This window comes from Bison bison, unplaced genomic scaffold (assembly GCF_000754665.1).
Source record: "Bison bison bison isolate TAMUID 2011002044 unplaced genomic scaffold, Bison_UMD1.0 scf7180017864483, whole genome shotgun sequence".
NCBI classification, from domain to species: Eukaryota; Metazoa; Chordata; class Mammalia; order Artiodactyla; family Bovidae; genus Bison; species Bison bison.
The window spans coordinates 1,842,304-1,860,400 of record NW_011495043.1 but is presented as its reverse complement, the minus strand read 5'-3'; positions in this window follow the sequence as shown (position 1 = coordinate 1,860,400).

The following is an 18,097-nucleotide window of genomic DNA, read 5'->3' as shown; positions in this document are numbered from 1 at the left end:
TAAATATTAAGTAACATACTAGCTACAGCTAACTTGTAACTGAGTGTTTTCCCTTCCCTTCATGTTTACTGCACATATCCAGATAGTTGCTGGTGGGAGGAAATAGTGGTTTGCCCACTGAATATTATCTGAGTAACTATTCAGTGGCTGATGCACTTTTTTTAAATTGTGATGAGTTGATTTTTGTATCAAAATCATTGTGATTATGCAAAATTAGCATCTTAAATAACACATGAAAGAGGAATGAAATCCATCGCTTTTTTTTTTTTTTTAATTTCCAATGAGGAAAAAGACAAGCAAAATAACAACCAGCTTGGTTTTATTGAGCTTTTTCAGTTTAACTTAGTATCTTTGACCAAACCCAGAGTCGCTCGATATTTTACACATTTGCTCCAGATAACTTCCTCCCTCCCAACAGTGTGGATAAAACCCCATCCCAGGATAGGAGATTGAGAAGCCTCAGTGATCACCAGAGACAAGAGATTTGACAAGCTATAGTCATGGTCTAACTCACCAGAACAATGAGTAGGACTGTGAACATCAAGTCGTGCAATTGGATTAGGAAACAAAAGTGATGGCCGACCAGACACAGCCCGTGGCGTCTGCCAGATGAGAAGAGAATAAAGCAAGGATCTTGGGGACCTGGTGGGAAAACAGGAAAAAGATATGAGATAATTGGATTATAGAAGAGAGATACCTGTTAAGGAACTTCACAGGAATTTAAACACAGGGCATTGCTAATCCACTCTACTAACTATTGGCTGATTTACCTACAAATGTTGTATTTAGGATGAAACTGTGGCAGGCCAGAGAGTAGGGAGCCGGGGTCCCCCCTTCCTGGCTGTGTGACCTTGGGCAAGTGCCTTTGTTCCTTCCTGGCTCAGTGTTCTCTTTTGCAAAAATAGACTGAAGTGTTTCAGAAGCCCATTTTAATTCTAAACATTCTAAAATTCTGTGACATCTCAAAATAACCTAAAGTAATGCAAATGTCACTTTTTGGTGGCCAGCATTCAAAACAACCAAAATAGCAAGGACTGCCTACAGGCGCCAGCCAGTATTACCATGAGCCCAATCAGACACATTCATCACTAAGCAAAGAAAAATGCATCTGATCTATTCTACAGAAATCGGACCATTCTAAGGAAGAGAAATGTGTCAAAAGGTACCGGATTATGTGCTGAAATAGGAAATATTGTTCTAGTTTTAGGTGACCTTTCATAGCAAGATCATTCACTTGCTGGTTATGCTGTCAAGTAACTTACTACTGCCCTTTAAAGGTCATTGCCATGGGTGTGCCCCTGGGTGCTTCCTAATATATGTCTCTGATTTACTTCTTCCTCCTGAAATACACCCAATAATGAAGCATGTCCCCCCCAACACTCTGAGTTGGTGGGAAACATATTTCCCCATTGTAAACATTATTGCATTTAAACATATTGGTGGAGATGGGGGAGGGAAGGAAGGACCCTTCATTCAAAACCTTTGTAACCTATACTGATTAGGGAAGTCAAAAGCAGACCCCAGTGGTACGGCAGGGGAACTCTTTTCTTGTCTGCTATAAAAGCACATGTAGGATTTGTTTGCCAGAGACTATGTATATATGTATATGTGTGTACATGTGTGTTTGTGTGCAACTTTTTGTGACCCCATGGACTGTAACCTGCCAGGGTTCTCTGTCCATGGGATTTTTCAGGAAAGAGTACTGGAGTGGGTTGCCATTTCCAGGGGCTCTTCTGGACCCAGGGATAAAACCCAGGTCTCTTGCCTCTCCTACACTGGCAAACAGATTCTTTTACCGCTGTGCCACCTGGGAAGCCCTTGTATGTACATATGCATGTATGTAAACTCAGCTCCTGGTGAGCCTCCTCTTCAATCTTTTCTGGTTCAAGGTGCTGGTCCTAGAGAGGCCAAGTTACACTGAGTTCTGATTCCTTAATAAAAAGGCCAGGAGTCCATGACTGGAAACACTCCTTATGGGGAGGGGTACCTGGGGCAGGTCCATTGGCAGGTGGGGAAATGAAGAAGATGGACAGAACAGGATGCCCAGTACACCTGCCTAAAGCCAAGCTACTCAACTGAAGCTTCTCAAGAGCCCACAGGAGTAGTCCTGTGACCATAGGTAGCTTTGCACCCAGTTAGGGAGAGAGGGCAGAGAAGGCGACAGCACCCCACTCCAGTACTGTTGCCTAGAAAATCCCATGGACTGGGGAGCCTGCTAGGCTGCAGTCCATGGGGTTACAAAGAGTCAGACACAAATGAGCAACTTCACTTTCACTTTTCACTTTCATGCATTGGAGAAGAAAATGGCAACCCACTCCAGTGTTCTTGCCTGAAGAATCCCAGGGACGGGGGAGCCTGGTGGGCTGCCGTCTATGGGGTCGCACAGAGTCGGACACAACTGAAGCGACTTAGCAGCAGCAGCAGCAGCAGCAGGGAGAGAGGCGAACTGGAGCAGTTAGCTCATTAGGAATACATACAACGTATTTGCCAAATCACTCCTTTAGTGAGTGTGGTACTACATGGTTTCCCAAGTCACAAGTCAACCCTCATGGATTATTTTAAAAGTGACTAACAGGCAGCTTTACCTTTGACCTTATGGCTACTGTTAGTAATATGAAGCAGTAGAGAAGGAAAAATTGAACCAATATATTTCATAGGTAAGGTTGTATCCTATGAAATATAATTTATACCTATTATCACCTGAATTATTCTCTTGGTACTATGTCTCTTAAAGCAGAATTTTTAAATATTTTCATTTTCATGAATAAGTTTGTTTTTTTTTAAGAAAGTGTTTTTCTTCATGTAAAGCCATTTTCTTTTCATGAAATTTAATTTTAAAGGGGAAGGGATACTGAATCTCAAACCACAAGATAAGGTTCTAGAATGGCCTTCACTGCCAACTAGGTGACTTTGGCAAACAGTTCCTGGGTCTTATGTGATTGTCCTTTGTAAACCAGAGGGAAGCAAGTCACTCATATGCCTACCTAATTCTATGAGAGAGTCATAGCCTAGAAATCAATGAGATCACATTGACAATCCCAGGGCCAAACAGATGTTCCCACAGAGTTGAGGAATTTATTAATAGAAGGTATGGGGAACCAATAAAATGTCTATAAAATTAAAAATCTGAAAAGTCTGTGAGGATCTTTCCAAGGTTTCTTTCCCTACACCACTGCAGACACTTGCTGCAGATGCTTGCTACAGACACAGTTACTGGTGTTATATTGGCTTGGCTGACCAGTAGTCCAACTCAAATCGGGAGCTAGGAAAGTCAGTTCCACCAATGCTCAGAGAAAGAGTATAGGCAGATTAAAGTCATAGTTACTAGTAGTTTCTCTGTACAGTAGAAGAGAAATCATTCCTGCAGGTATTTGGGGCAGTTTGAAAGGCCCTTGTGTCATCATCTTACCCAGCTTATTCTCCCTTAGTCTGACTATGACCATTACAGCAAAAGTTAAATCAGGGAAACGAGATAACTTTTTAGCAAAGACAGGAAAGTGCCAACCTGCCTGGGAGGAAAGCAATGCATTGCCCTCTGATTTACTGCTCTGTCTTTCATTCAGCACAATCAGCTTTCATGCCCAAATAATTTTGGAAGAAGTTTTGTTTTGCTTTGTTTCTGTTTGTTTTTTGGCCTCACTGCGTGGCATGTGGGATCTTAATTTCCCACCGGGGATGAAACCTGCACCCACTGCAATGTAAGAGCAGAGTCTTAACCACTGGACCACCAGGGAAGTCCCTGGAAGGAAGGTATTCATTTAGGTTAATATATTCCTGGGGCTTTGGAAAAGTACCTTACCTTTGAGTCTTCAGAGCAGGTGGCATGGGTATTGACAGAAACTGTGTAGATTTGTACGTATGTGATGCTGGGTTGAGGAGAGAAAAAGAGACAGATATGGAGTTAACAAAAATTAAATCCTACTTACCAGGGACGTGAATACAGACTGGGGAATAGAGTTACTAGTCATGATCCTGGGAACTCAACAGCTGACCCTCAACAACCGGCAGGTTATATTACCAACCCACCTGTGTCTCTGCCATTTACCCCTATCAGACAAAGAAACAATATTTAAGAGTTATTGCAGGTAATAATATTTAAAGCCTTCAAATAACCCCCTGGGTGTCTTTTATTTTGAGATTCAGTCAGCCACATTCCAGGAGAAGAATCTTAGTGATTGAGAGGTATTGTTAAAATGGGGCTGTCTGCAAGTGTCCTGGTCCAAGTCATTAAAATAAGCAGCCCTGCTGAGGATGTTCTAAAAATCCACACAGCACGGGGAGGGAGAAGGTGGGATGAATGAAGAGAGCAGCACGGAAACATATACACTACCATATCTTAAATAGAGAGCCAGTGGGAATTTGCTGTATGATGCAGCGAACTCAGACTGGGGCTCTGTGATAACCTAGGGGGGTGGGATGGGATGAGAGGTGGGAGGGAGGTTTGAGAGGGAGGGGACATGTGTATACTTACGGCTGATGCATGTTGATGTATGGCAGAAACCAACACAATATTGTAAAGCAGTTATCCTTCAATTAAAAATAAATACTTTGTAAAAAAGAAAAGGTTTAGGGAGATGCTATTTCCTTAGACTTGGAAGCAGGAAGAGTTGATCATTATTTAGCAATAAAGAGGCAGGACTCAATAGAAGAAAAAATTGCACCCCAGTCAAGTGTTTCCAAATAGGAAAAGGAGTATGTCAAGGTGGCACCCCACTCCAGCACTCTTGCCTGGAAAATCCCATGGATGGAGGAGCCTAGTAGGCTGCAGTCCGTGGGGTCGCTAAGAGTCAGACACGACTGAGTGACTTCACTTTCACTTTTCACTTTCATGCATTGGAGAAGGAAATGGCAACCCACTCCAGTGTTCTTGCCTGGAGAATCCCAGGGACAGGGGAACCTGGTGGGCTGCTGTCTATGGGGTTGCACAGAGTCAGACACGACTGAAGTGACTTAGCAGTAATAGCAGTAAGGCTATATATTGTGACCCTGCTTATTTAACTTACATGCAGAGTACATCATGAGAAACGCTAGGCTGGAAGAAGCACAAGCTGGAATCAAGATTGCCAGGAGAAATATCAATAACCTCAGATATGCAGATGACACCACCCTTATGGCAGAAAGTGAAGAGGAACTAAAGACCCTCTTGATGAAAGTGAAAGAGGAGAGTGAAAAAGTTTGCCTAAAGCTCAACATTCAGAAAACTAAGATCATGGCATCTGGTCCCATCACTTCATGGGAAATAGATGGGGAAACAGTGGAAACGGTGTCCGACTTTATTTTTTGAGGCTCCAAATCACTGCAGATGGTGATTGCAGCCATGAAATTAAAAGAAACTTACTCCTTGGAAGGAAAGTTATGACCAACCTAGATAGCATATTCAAAAGCAGAGACATTACTTTGCCAACAAAGGTCCGTCTAGTCAAGGCTATGGTTTTCCCAGTGGTCGTGTGTGGATGTGAGAGTTGGACTGTGAAGAAAGCTGAGCTCTGAAGAATTGATGCTTTTGAACTGTGGTGTTGGAGAAGACTCTTGAGAGTCCCTTGGACTGCAAGGAGATCCAACCGGTCCATTCTAAAGGAGATCAGTCCTGTGTGTTCACTGTAAGGACTGATGCTAAAGCTGAAACTCCAATACTTTGGCCACCTCATGCAAAGAGTTGACTCATTGGAAAAGACCCTGACACTGGGAGGGATTGGGGGCAGGAGGAGAAGGGGACGACAGAGGATTAGATGGCTGGATGGCATCACCGACTCGATGGACATGAGTTTGGGTGAATTCCGGGAGTTGGTGATGGTCAGGGAGGCCTGGCGTGCTGTGATTCGTGGGGTTGCAAAGAGCCGGACAAGACTGAGTGACTGAACTGAACTGAACTGAACAAGTGGTTCAGACCAAAGTCTGCAGGGGCCTTAGGAAGTTCCTCCAGACAAGCATCATGTGATATTATTAATAACCAGAGAACTAAACTATCCTGATTGCAGGATTATGTGGGTCAAATGTCTATAGAAGAATATGAAATCACATCATAGATTTAGGAAGATTTTATATTGTTGTGTCTTTACTTTTAGGTTGGATATTGCCTAGGACTTCTCTCGGGTACTTAAATAGATCTTGATTTTTAAACCAAGATTTAGAATGTGTATATGCATGCACAAGCATACACAGCCCTCCTAGGGACTAAGACTTCACATTCCCTAAGACACTTTAACAGATGGGAATTTTTCAGTGGGAAAATTCATGGCTGGTTAATTTGAGTCATTTATGAATAATAGTAGAGCGTCAAGCGAAGTAAAAATTCTTTGTAATTCAAGAGGTGATTGAGTCTTCAATGATCCCATGCCTTGTGTTCAACTTCTAAGAAATACTGGCTTAAAGAAGATGAGTCTATTTTAGGAAGTGTGTGAGGAGGAGTGAATCAGTTATATCCATCACTAATCTGTGCTAAGCAAAGCTACAGTCCGTCAGTTTTCTCTCTAGTTGTTTTGAAGACTATGGGAAAGAAGCATTTTTTAGTCAATACTTTTATGACTAAATCAAATAATTTTTGTTTTTACTGACAACATGATTAATCAAAGGGAAAGCATACAATGCTTTTCACTTATTCAATTGCTATTTATTGAGCACTTCCTTTGTACTGACTGATGTATCAGATAATAGGCACTCAATAGAAATTTAGATACAAACTCTGCCCTCATAGAGCTTATCGAGTAGTAGAAGAGACTGACTAGTAACCAGACAATTGCACGCAGTGTGATAATCAATAACGTGACTCCCCTTGTCTGAGAACAGCGCCCCTAAGCACAGGAGTGGACCTCAACATCTCTGTGTCCTTTAACCATCATAATCATCCCAAGGATGGATGTTCAATTTTAGCTGGCCAGGTAGAATCTCTTTCTTGTCTTTCAGGATTGGGGTTGAGAAATTCTAGTGTATCAGGGTGGATTGCTTGAACTGGATAAATAAAATCTAGGGCCACAAGGGTCTCCCTGGTGGCTCAGTGGTAAAGAATCCACCGGCAATGCAGGAGCCACAGAAGACTCAGGTTCAATCCCTGGGTCAGGAAGATCCCTTGGAGGAGGGCATAGCAAACCACTCCAGTATTCTTGCCTGGAGAAATCCCATGGACAGAGGAGCCTGGCAGGCTACAGTCCATAGGGTTGCAAAGAGTCAGACACGACTGAAGTGACTGAGCATGCATGCATGCAGGGCCATGAGAGAAGAGGTATTTTATCTGGCATGGAGCTGCCTAACAGAAAAAAGAGTGACAGGATATTGCCACACTCTGAAAAGAGGAAAAGAGGAAGACTGAGCCATCAGTAACCCCATTTTCTGATGGCTTCCCAGTCATTGAATTCATTCTCACCTTTCTTGAGGCATAAGTTTTTCAAATATGCTTTTGGGTTTCATGAGATACCCCAGCACATGTTTCTAATAATTTTTAGCTTGCTGTATTTAAAATGGGACTCCACTGATTATTACCAAAAGTATCTGGACTAAGACATGTTCATAAAGGAATTAGAATATGATGTGATGGGATCACCTAGGAAAGAACTAACTCAGTTTTATGGGAATCTGGAAGGGTTCCCAAGAGAAGTGATATCTGAGCGGAGTTCTAAAGAAAGAGTAGAAATTAGCCAGGCAGAGAGCAGGTGGGGAACAGGCAGAGTAAGTAGCTTGTGCAGAGCCCAGAGGTTGGGTAACTTGGCACAGTTTAGGAGCTACAGAGGTTCTCTGTGGGGGAAGCACTGGCAGGGCGCTATGTAGCTTTGTGGGAGGCAAGGATCAGTGTCACGAGATGAGGCTGGAGAAGTCAACAGGCCCCACCCACACTCAGTAAAAGGCCCTTACACGAGGACATGGACTCCAGGAGTGGAAGCCACCTTAAGGTCTGTTCACCACAGACACCCTGGACTGTATTCAGTCCGGTTGCAAAAGAAAAGTTGGCCACAGAGGATCTTCTTTGGCTCAAGCCACTGTTTTATAATGAAGGGACTTTGATCTTGGTAAAATTCTAGAAACTGAAGTCTACCAGGAAATATTTATGCAATATCAACCAATATCGTATATTCTACTTTTCCACAGATGTCATATTTGCTGTGCCTTGTGATCAAAGGTAACATTATGATTAGAAAGGGTACGATTAATTAAATTATGCCAGACCATGTTCAGAGGACTTCTGAAAACAAATGCTCAAAGTTGGCAGGGTCTTTCCTGAATGCTTAGTAATTAAGACATCTTAAAGTCTTTTTTCTCCAATTTACTATGTTGTGTGTTATTTTTCTCTTCATTAGGTTTATCTGTATATTTTATACAGATACAAATAGTAGAGACAGGCCCACCTGTGTTTAGTGTGCTTTGTGTGATGTGTAACGCACCATCAGGGAGTTTAGGTCTCTATTACATGCCATCTGGTGATTCAGTGATATGTATGTGAATAAACAGTGACTCTGCTGTTTAACTACTTAGTATGTGCATTTAATTAAGTGCACAAATTCCTACAGGCATGTGGTTAAAGGGGCTTTGGCAGATTTCCCCTCCGGAGGGCTTGGCACTATGTAGCTGAAACTCTCACTGGCATTGGAATTCCAAACATGCCTGCATTTGCGACAATAAGTAGTGCTTTAATATCATCCAGGCCTTTATCATCTCACATTTCAGTTTATAGCCCAAGCAGTTTAATAACTCACACTGAAACAGAGTCTAGTTATTGTAGATGTACTGTGTCTGTCTGCTTTATACAAAATTATCAGTTATGAACCCCAAAAAAGGGATGACAAAGGCAACCCAATGACATGGTATTTAAAAAAAAGAAACCGACCAAAATAAAATGTCTTTTTCTAAAATGTGATGACCAAAACAGGTTACTTTGGAATTCAAAGTGTTTCAGACTGATTGTGTGTATGTGTGTGTGTGTGTGCATTTTTTAAATGGGCACCTTTACCAGTTCAGTTCAGTTCAGTCACTCAGTCGTGTCTGACTCTTTGTGACCCCATGAATCACAGCATGCCAGGCCTCCCTGTCCATCACCAACTCCTGGAGTTCACTCAGACTCATGTCCAATGAGTCAGTGATGCCATCCAGCCATCTCATCCTCTGTCGTCCCCTTCTCCTCCTGCCCCCAATCCCTCCCAGCATCAGAGTCTTTTCCAATGAGTCAACTCTTCACATGAGGTGGCCAAAGTATTGGCGTTTCAGCTTCAGCATCATTCCCTCCAAAGAAATCCCAGGGCTGATCTCCTTCAGAATGGTCTGGTTGGATCTCCTTGCAGTCCAAGGGACTCTCAAGAGTCTTCTCCAACACCACAGTTCAAAAGCCAGTAGATAGTCTTAAATCCCATTTGAAGTGGTACAGGAGACAGGGAGAATGACCAGGAAGAGACCACCTCTGGCTTTCACACCTTCTCTGATTTGGGAAGAATGAATATTTCCTAGGCCTCAGTTCATCTCTGACAATCATATTCCCTGAAAAAATGCAAAGTAAAAGGAAATATAAACGAGCTGTGATAGAATGTCCCATTTGACTTGGTCTTTAGACATCAAGACATCTGGTGACTAAATGCTTTGCTTAACTTCTCAGTAACTTGTTTGTGATTAACAAAGGTCGGGAGGGGGTGCAGATTGGAGTGCAAGAAAGCCCCTCCGGGTGTGAGCATCTGAGGAGGTCAGTGTGAAAGCAGCAGGATCACCATGTCTTCCAAACGGGCAGGTATTGATCTGTCTGTTGTTGGCTAAGAGCTCCCCGTGGGAAGGCTGCAGCAGCAGCTGTGGGCTTGTAACCATGGTGTGTTAAGGGACTTGCTGAATAAATTCCTAATTAAGCCAAAGAATGAAGAGACGGTGGATTTATCTTTCTCTCTGGCAGAGGACAATGGGTTGGAGAGAAAAAACTTGTCTAGTGTAAGAGAGAGACATTGCCATGTAAACTGCATCACTTAAAAATATATATTTGATGCTTGTTGTATTCCCAGTGCCTCTTTTCTATTGTATTTTATTTCTGGAGACCATGAATCCCAGAGCAGATACCTAAGGGCTTTATTGGCAGTTCAGGAGCTGAGAAACACTGTGTCTTTTAGAATAGTGGTCCCTAATCTTTTGCCACCCGAGAACTGATTTCCTGGAAGACAGTTTTTCCACGGATGGGGGAGTGGAGTGATTCACGCACATTACACTTATTGTACACTTTATTTCTATTATTATTACATCAGATCCTCAGGCATTAGATCCCAGAGGTGAGGTTGGGGACTCCTGTGTTAGAACATCATTGTATCTGATAGGAAGTGTTCAGATAATACTCAAATACCAAATATTGTCCCTCAGAATATCAGCTGGTTTTTTCCCCCTTAATTCCTGTCCTTCTTCTGCTCACTACCAGGAAAGGAATAAATATAACGTCTGTATTTGCTGGTCCATGACCTGACCTCACACAACTCAGACTTTCACCTCCATCACCTTCTTGAAAGTTCCCCTAATCATGGAAACTCACTGCTTCCCTCTCTAGTCATTCTCCTTGATCACTCTGCATATCAGACTCCACAACTGCTCCTCCTCCTAAAAAACCTTTCCCTGGGCTCCCAGGACAGGGCAGCCCTGCCCCAGGAGGCCTCACGTATCTCTTGTGTGTGTACATGTGTGCTCAGTCATGTCCAACTCTTTGCGAACCAATGGACTGTAGCCCACTAGCTCCTCTGTCCATGAGATTCTCCAGGCAAGAATACTGGACTGGGTTGCCATGCCCTCCTCCAGAGGATCTTCCCAACCCAAGGATCAAACCCACATCTCTTATGTCTCCTGCATTAGCGGGTGGGTTCTTTACCACTAGCACTACCTGGGAAGCTCCATACATCTCTTACTCTCCTCTAAAAACCTTGTTAATGTGGATGCCTCTTTCCTATTGGTTAAGTTTATGGCTTACATGGGAGTCTCTTCTTTTCCCTGGCCCTTCATCATCTCATCTGCTCTCCTGAAACTATAGCCATTTTTTCAGAAATTCAATCTCATCCTCTCACTTGCACCCCTGAGCCCCCTTTCCATCCCCTGAGCGTACAGTTGGTGCCTAACACTCTGCATATGTAGAAACTGAACTCATCTCGAGGCAGGTCACCCTTGTCTCTTTTCCCCAACTATCTGATTGCCTAGAGGCCATGAGAACTCCTGATTGACAGAAGGCACGAGGTCAGACGTCATGCTCCTTTCCAGTGACCTGGTGCAGAACATGGGGATGCCAAGGATCCCTCCCTTCCTGGGAGAGGCTAAAGGAGCCTCAGTGACTTTGCCAGATTTTTCTGAGGCTGCAGTCCAAGCACCTCCCACCCAACTGCCCCTCACTTGCTCCTCCCCTTGGAGTCAGACAATGGTCATAGTCTCCCAGCCTCCCTAGACTTTCTCCCCAGACACTTCCTCTCAGGCATTTTCTCTCACAAATCTTTGCATGTTTAATCCTGTCTTGGCATTTGATTCTCAGAGGATCCAAACTCACATACATTCCTATCCAGATGGACTATAGAATATCTTCATAATGATCCTTACAGATATTTTTTCCTTTCCATTCCACAAATGTGTATTAATTTCTTAGGACTGCTAGCACAAACTGTGTGTGCCTTGAACAATGGAAATTTATTGTCTCACAGTTCCGGAGGCTAGAAATCTGAATTAAAGTTGTCAGTAGGTTTGGGTCTTTGAGCTGGGGGTGGGGGCAAAGGAAGCATCTGCTCCGGGGTTCTTCTCGGTTCTAGTGACAGCCAGCAATCCCTGGCATCTCTTAGGCTTGTCAATATTTTTTCACTTGATAACCAATTAGCACTGAAATTAGAAAGTTCATACAAATAGTAAATGTTCTGCACTTTGAATAACTTGACAATAAAAATGTTTTGAATCAGAGTTAACCTAAAATCATAAGAACCTATGTTTCATGATCACTGAGCTTTTGGGAGCCAATAAGCTATCATTATTGCTTCTTCCTAGAAAACTTTGAACATACTCTCAAACCATTGGTTAAATCTAGGTATGCAGGCTGGGGATGGTCCAGGTGTGGTTAAGAGCGTAGCCTCTCTTGGTGGCTCAGACAGTAAAGAATCCGCCTGCAATGTAGGAGGCCTGGGTTTGATCCCTGGGTGGGGAAGATCCCCTTGGAGGAGGGCATGGCAACCCACTCCAGTATTCTTGCCTGGAGAGTCCCATGGACAGAGGAGCCTGGTAGGCTGCAGTCCATGAGGTCACTAAGAGTCGGACAAGACTGAGCGGCTTCAGTTTCACTTTTCACTTTCATGCATTGGAGAATGAAATGGAAACCCACTCCAGTATCCTTGTCTGAAGACTCCACATGGACAGAGGAGCCTGGTGGGCTACAGTCATGGGGTCGCAAAGAGTCGGACACGACTGAGCGACTAAGTACAGCACAGCATTCCCTTCCATATCCTGTTACAAGTTCATGGCAAAGCATGCTTGATGCCCAGTTCCCTGACAATTCGTTGCTCTTTGTAGAAACACCTGAAGGATGTGTTTTCATTCCTTTCAGAATCTTGTTAGCATCTTCCCCTTTGTGCTTGCCTGTGGGTATATGTCAGTGACTTGGGGCAAAACGAGCTCACAGGAGATTTTGCAAGATGGTACCATCTTGTTGAAGTCACTTCTCATACAAAATCCCTTTACGTCATAAATAAATTAAAACTTGGTTTGAAAAGCCTAATAATGTTCACTGAGAAAATCCAGGCAGTAAAGAGGATGGGACAATCTAAGAACCGCTATAATTGTCCTTAGGTGATAACATCTTAATCTCTACTCCTTTCTTCTTTTCCTAGGTAAGTGGTGTTTTCTCTTCGTTGCTTCAGGGAGTGGTGATTTGTCTGGTAAGTGTTCGTTTTATTGTGCTGCGTGGTGTTGCTTCAAAGCTGCATGTGAATTGCCTGAGAGAACCAAATAGCAAACCTGAACACGTGAGGGGGCTTTGGACATGCTTTCTATTTAAAGTGCTGGTATGTGTTCAATCTTTTTTAGATTAAAGTTTTTCCCTGAGATCGTACTTTGGAGTTGCATCATAGCATACATTGTTTTCCAGTCTGGAGAAGGGCCTAAAAGTTGACTGAGTGTGGATGAAAACTTGGCTTTCATAAATTATTTTTGTGTTGTTTTCTTTTCTTTTTTTTTGCTTTTACTTCTTTCTGCCTTTATTGACTATTTTTTGACTGCCTTCCATTCAAATTTTGATCAAATATAAAACTCCACGTAGAGGCATTTTGCTCAAGTTTTTGCTTGCATTGTGTCGTGTTATTATAGTCTTTTAGGTTAATCGTTGCCAAGAACCTCCTTAATCTGGTATCCTGCAGTAGAAGAGCTCTTTCCTCTGTAGTGTTTTGGATGGTCCACGGGTACTCTGCACAATGTGGTGATTAAATCCTACTTTCCGAAAGCATGTTTATTAAGTTACTGAAATTGATATGTCCCTACCTCTTCTCGTGATTGTGACACAGACACAGTATTTTACAGATGTCCTTCTCTAAGTTAGTTACTGAGAGTGTTGTTTTTCTAGGTATGTTGTTACTGCCAAGATTTTGCCTTTAAAAGAATGGCTGAGGAAGAATCCAGAAGGGAAATGAGAAACAGGGGAAAGAACAAAAGCCCTTTGATTTGTAAATCAGATTTCATAGCAGAATATACACAACTTCAGGTGGTTTTATTCTAGTTTTATGATAGTGGACTTCCACTTTGAGATAGCAAGGAAAACGCTGGACTACATTGTCTATTGCATTTAACATGGGAAATTAGGGCTTTCTGTGTCTAACATGGACTTGATTTTCTTATTAGCTATTGGTTCAGGTTATTGGTTTTGTTAGAAGTTGTTGTTGCTATTGTTGAGTTGTTGTGTCTGACTCTTTGTGACCCTATTGTTAGAAGTGGTTGTTCCTTGAAGACAGTAGCTTTGGTTCCACTATATTTTGTTATCTACTCCTTCACACTGTTTATTTAAAATGTCTTGCTTTCATATTAATTAATTGAACTGAGATATATATGTTGCTTAAAGAGTATTTTATTTAAGCATTTAGGTTTATCTGGTTTTTGGCTTTTGATAATCTCATCTTAAATATGTTTGACTTGTGTTTATGTGTGTTTAATAGAACGTGTTTGAAGAAGGGTACCCAGAGGTGAACTAAATTGCTCTTGAAACATTTAAAAGACTGTAGATGTTGCTTTAAATAACCTGTATGGGATGTTGACCCCATGCTGTTTTCAGTCTGGCAACAGAATTTTTCTATTAAAGGTTCTGGATTAAAAAGATCAGAAAACAGGAGACAGAAAGATGGAAGGGTGAGGAAGGTTAGATTTCAAACTTGCATAGGCCATTCCCCAGACTTTGAAGCCTTGCAGAGACCCACAGACATGTGAACCAAGACATTATTTGAACAGCTTGCTTAACAACGGGCTGAATAGTGAACCACATTTTAAATTGACAAAGTTAGCCCATGCTGGGAGTTTTTATTCTTTGCCTTTTGACCTTATTGGATGCCATAAATGAAATATAGTGGTACAGATTTGAAAAGGCCTGAGCTTCTTATTTACACTCCTGTGCTGGGGGGAAAAATACAAGAGTGAACAAATACATTATATTTAACTCTACCCCCTAACTCAGGCAACAGTAATATAAAGACACTTTGTTTCCAGTGTATAACCCCATTTTGGTAAGAGAGCTTCTTTTGTTATTTTTAAATTCTTCTCATTTTATTCAGGTAAGCCACCCAGAAAGGTCAAATCTGGAGAAGTCGCTGAGTTTTCTTTTCACTATAAAGAGAACCTGCAAATATCTTGCTTGAGACAAAGTCTATTTTAACTTGGCTTCATGATTTATATTATATGTCTTTTATGAACATCTTCCACTTTGAAATAAGAGGTACTAGAGTTTCTGCCAATGAATATGTCCAAGATGTCATTATTTTTCTTATTAAAAAATGCCAGCTATCTGTAACATATAATGACCATAATGAATTTCCACTGTTGGGTAAAAGTAACTGTATGATTATGTGAGTGATAATTGCACAACACTCATTTCTGTGTTGATTGAAAATTCTCTTCTGGCACTATAAGCTAAGAGATACCATACCTCTTCAACATGAAATGTTTAATTATGCTAGGTACATTCTGTAATAGAAAATTTATTATATAATCCAAATATGATCAATATGTATAGAATTGGGCAGAATTATGAAAAAGCATTATAATTAATATCGTTGCTGTATGTGTGAGTACCATGCTTATAATATATAGTAAAATATAGAAATATAATGTGTCCTTGTCCTCATGAAGCTATATTATCAAAAGCAGACACAGGACATCCTAGCTTTAAAAAAGATGGATAACAATACAAAATAGAATATGAAACATGGTATAGAAAACAAGTGTCTTAGGACAATGAAAGGTGCTGAAAATTTGCACATAATTATGGGGTCGCACAGAGTCAGACACAACTGAAGTGACTTAGCAGCAGCAGCAGCAGCTATGCTGAGAAAACCCTAGTTTATTTTTCTAAGACTGATCTGATCATTTTGAACTGTTACCATACCAGGTAGGGGGCATTTCAGACTCGCCAGTTAAACATGTCTCAACCTCTTCTCATTTAAACAGTCATGGATAAGTAGGTGAGACTCAACGTCCTATAGATTCTGGCCCAGGTAATACCTGCTCTTTCTACCCCAACCATCACCCTTAGCATGGTTGGGTGCGTGGGAGGCTTGAGGCATTTTCTCTTGGTATTATGGTGGCTCACATGTGGGCACTGGCTGGGGCCCACTGAATTGTATCTAGGTTTGCGTGTGGCAGACAGGCTGCTGCTGTGAACTGTGGGTTTTGCCTTTGGGGGCTTGGCATATCCTCCTGAGGTCTAGCTGACTCACGGTTGACCCCTAACTGGTCTGATCACTCAATAGCCAGGGTGCAGGGATGGTTTGAGCTGGAGATATGTTAGCCAGTGCCATTAGCTGCCTTCGCCACTTTTCTGATGGAGTGCAGGGGAACTTTGGAATATCTTCCCAAAGGTACCCAGGTTACTTGGATTCCCTCATTGTATCCAACCATTTGGACTTCCCAGATTGTTCCGGGCATGCTGCGAAATTGGCTGTCCCCCAAAACCCATATAGGAAGCAAGATAAAGCCTGTGTACACTCAGCACACTCTCATGCAATCTAACACATCTACCTGCTGGGATTTTGAAATAAAGAAAGAAAATCAAGACATCTTTCTCTGCTTCCCTTACCTCCACATCTTTCTCTTCCATAGCCCTGCAGTAGTGTTCTACCTTCTTTCCATTACACTGAGTTCTCTCCACCTCTGGTATATAATAAAGTCCTAGATCTAGTAGCCAGGATTGGCTCTCAACAGGCCAAATGAGAGTGAACGGGACTGTAAACAACTCTTCCCTTTATCAATTCTGACCTTCATGACTGTTGACTCAAGACTTGATTTTGGTCATCAGAAGCTGAGTGTTATTCTTTCTTTTCTTCCTCTTCCCCTTCCTTGCTTTTTTTCTTTCATTCCTACTAAAGCAGCTCTAATGACTTCCGTACGTTACACAGGTTGTTGCTTCGGGCTCACTAGTGAGCAAATTATATATATATAGAAATGCAAACAAGGAAAGCATGTTAAATGTGTCTACCACAAAGAAAAAACAAACAAACAACAATGAAATAAGAGGGAGGGGGGAAAAAATGCATCTTCCGTATTGTGTCCCCTGCAAGGAGATTGGTACAAGTTCAGCAAGATTGTATGTTTGATAAACAAAGAAAACATTAGACATCATTTACTATTGGACACATTGTGTTAGAAGCATCTAGAGGGAGTGAGCCTAGAATGAAGGGGAATTTGGATGGTTGGCCAAGGGTGTCAACCATACACAACCTCATTTTCAAGGTGATTTTAGCAAAACAGTAGTCCAATGAGATGTTTCAAGAGATACAGAACAAATCTATCTGAGGTGGCTACGTACCGTGTATCCCCCTTGGAGACTTGTAATATATGTCAGCACGTTAATATTTCAGATAATTCCTGCCGTGTAAGGGACGCATATCACATCATTTAACCCCTGTTGGACATATTTATATAATAATAACAACCCAGAAAACTCTCTTTGACAACCACTGCTCAGGTACAATGATGAAGCTGGGAATAGTTTTTGGTGGGAACTAATGTAAGGAGAATAGGGCTTTAGCAACTTCATTCCATTTTTATTGAGGACTTACTGTGTCCAAGGCATCCTGAAGTTAATCAGCCCAAAAAGTGTCAAACTGATTCTTGGGGATTTAGAATTTCTCAAAATTGCCACCTTTCTATTGAAGAAGTGTAAAATATTAACAGTTTGCTTTATAGTGCAAATAAAACAGTCTGCTTTTATTTGAAATCTCAGGATAATCACAGAATCCCTCAAAGTAATTGCTTATGGTAAATGGCTACTATATTTCCTTGCCTGGGTAGAACTGATGTATTAACAGTGATAGCGATCAATTTTATTCAACATTTTAAACAGATCATTAAGATATTCCAAAATAGTCTTTCATGGTAATATTGTTTAAGCCTTTTTGGTGATCTCTGAAAGGACTTATATGAAATAATACTTGGAGAGGCCTACATTTCATCTTATAATGAATTATCTCCCTTTTTAATTGAAAATGTTACAACTCTTTATGTTAATCGTGATAGAATGCCTCAGAGGACTTTTTTAATTATATTTTTATGACTTGACCAATTTTATGTTTTAATTTTTAATTTCTTTCTCCTTTCTTCATATAGCGTTCTTTTTATGGGCTTTTATCTTCACTGAGTAACCTGGCATATTCAAAACATCCTACAGTCAATGTCAATGGCCCTAAGGTGTCAAGAGCTCCAAATTTATTCAAGGGCACTTTATTTGTCAATAATCACTTTGTCCTCATTTTTTAACTGTAGTACATTAAAAAAATAATTACATTTTTAAAAATCTTTGTACAACTTGGGAGTTCACTGTAAATTCTTGCTTTATCAAAGGTTTTATTTGGCTATAACTTCTCTAGTTTGGGGGCTGGAGATCCCTGTTCGATTCCTGGGTCGGGAAGATCCCCTGGAGAAGGGATAGGCTACCCAT